Raw genomic sequence first — 2358 nt, 5'->3', positions numbered from 1 at the left:
GCTCTATTTAAAATAGATAATCAAAAAGGACCTACTACATAGCACAGGGAACGCTGCTCACTAGTCTATAATTACTTAAATGGGAAGAGAATTTGCGTAAGAATAAATAGATGTATATGGTAAAAAAAAAAATAACTATTGGCAGGATTAAGGGACATGAATGACAACATCTCAAGACCTCACCCACCTGAACTCTAAAGAGACAAGGGAAAGAGGCAGTGACCAGACCCCTGCAAGACCTGCTGTGATAGAAGGGGCTGCCTGGCAGGCTCTGTGGCCTTTAGAAGAGATCACAGCCTCAGCCAGCCCATGGTGGCTGATCAGGGAGGGAGCTGACACTCTCCCCAGGCCAGGGCCTCCCATTGGCAGCACCCACCTGGAAGCTGGAGGGCACAAGAGCCACCGACCCAGGCCTTCAAGTCAGGCCTCAAGGTCCAGGGCTGGGTGATCTGGGAGTACATGGATTTGGAGGGACAAAGGACAATATCCAGCCTACTTCTGGTGTTAGCTTGGGCTGCCATAATCAAATACCATAGACCGGATGGCTTAATCAGTAGAAGCTTATTTCTCACCATTCTGGATGCTGGAAGTCCAAGATAAAGGTGCTGGTCAATTTGGTCCCTGGCAAGGACTTTCCTCCTGGCTTGTCGATGGCCACCTCCTCACTATGTCCCCACATGGGCTTTTTTCAATGCACGCACATGGAGAGAGAGAGCTTTCCTATATCTTCTTATAAGGGCACCGATCACAAAATGGGAAACCCCAGCCTCATGACCTCATCCAACTTTAATCACCTCCCAAAGGCCCACCTCCAAATACCTTCACGTTGGGAGCAGGTAGGGCTTCAACATATGCGTCTGGGGGGACACAGGCCACAATACTGCCTCAGGGTGGTTCTGCACTGACTTACAGTGTGACTTCGGATGACTTACTTAGCGTCTCTGGGCCTCAGTTTCTTCATTTGTAAAAGTAGGGTAACTATGAAGATTAAAAAAGATGTCAGGGAACACATAGTTTTTACAGGCAGAAGCCCAGTGTGTTTCCCTTTGCCTGGCAAAGCAATAAAGCTACCATTTCCCTGTTGGTGTTGTTCAGTTGCTAAGTTGTGTCTGACTTTTTGTAACCCCGTCAACTGTAGCATGCCAGACTCTTCTGTCCTCCACTCTCTCCTGGAGTTTGTTCAAATTCATGTTCATTGACTCTGTGATTCTATATAACCGTCTCATCCTCTACCATTCCCTTCTCCCTTTGCCTTCAATCTTTCCCAGCATTAGGGCCTTTTTCATTGAGCCAGCTCTTCCCACCAGGTGGCCAAAGTATTATAGCTTCAACTTCAGGAACAGTCCTTCCAATGAATACTCAGGGTTGATTTCCTTTAGGATTGACTGGTTTGATCTCCTCGCAGTCCAACAAACTCTCAAGAGTCTTCTCCAGAACCACAATTAGAAAGCATCACTTCTTTGGTGCTCAGCCTTCTTTATGGACCAACTCTCACATCCATACATGACTACTGGAAAAACTATAGCTTTGACTATACAGACCTTTGTCATCAAAGTGATGTCTCTGCTTCTTAGTACATTGTCTAGATTTGTCATAGCTTTCCCTCCAAGGAGCAAGTGTCTTTTAATTTCAGGGTTGCAGTCACCATTGCAGTAACTTTGGAACCCAAGAAAATAAAATCTGTCACTACTTCCACTTTTCCCCCTTCTATTTGCCATAAAGTGATTGGACTGGATGCCAGAAAAGAGAAAAGAAAGGACTTTCCTCATGGTCCAGTGGTTAAGAATCTGTCTTCCATAGCTTCTCAGCCTTTTGGCTAAGATCAAGTGTAGCGTCTGTTCTTATCATTTTAATATCTGATACATCCTCTATCCGAGGACAATATATTAAATGGATTTTTGGAGCAGGCTCCAGGAGTTGATGATGGACAGGGAAGCCTGGCATCCTGCAGTCCATGGGGTTGCACAAAGTCGGAAAACGACTGAGCAGCTGAACTGAACTGAACTGAACTGAACTGGAGCAGGGATTTGGAGTAGAAGCTTGCTCCAGACACTCCACACATCAACCTGGTATTGCAATACTTCCAGGAATGGTGCACCCCCTCTGGGGAATAAAAAAAAAAGAATCTGTCAGCCAATGCAGGGAAAATGAGTTTGATGGATTCCACTTGCCTGGGGGCAACTAAGCCTGCGTGCCCCAACTACTGAGTTTGAACTCTAGAGCCTGTGAGTTCCAACTACTGAGCCCATGTGCCAGAGAGCCCGTGCTCTCAAACAGGAGAAGCCCACATACCGCAACTAGAGAGAGCCCGAGCAGCAATGAAGACCCAGCATGGCCAAAAATAAATAAATTTTTTTA

General features: G+C 46.1%; 1 pseudogene; it reads left to right on the top strand.

The window, feature by feature from the left end:
- The first annotated feature begins 1796 nt into the window (after positions 1-1796).
- On the top strand, positions 1797-1912 carry LOC138986278 (U2 spliceosomal RNA; annotated as a pseudogene).
- Positions 1913-2358: the final 446 nt, after the last annotated feature.

This window comes from Bos mutus, chromosome 29, assembly GCF_027580195.1.
Source record: "Bos mutus isolate GX-2022 chromosome 29, NWIPB_WYAK_1.1, whole genome shotgun sequence".
Lineage (NCBI taxonomy): Eukaryota > Metazoa > Chordata > Mammalia > Artiodactyla > Bovidae > Bos > Bos mutus.
The sequence above is the reverse complement of the archived record's forward strand: the minus strand, read 5'-3'. Positions and strand labels throughout refer to the sequence as shown.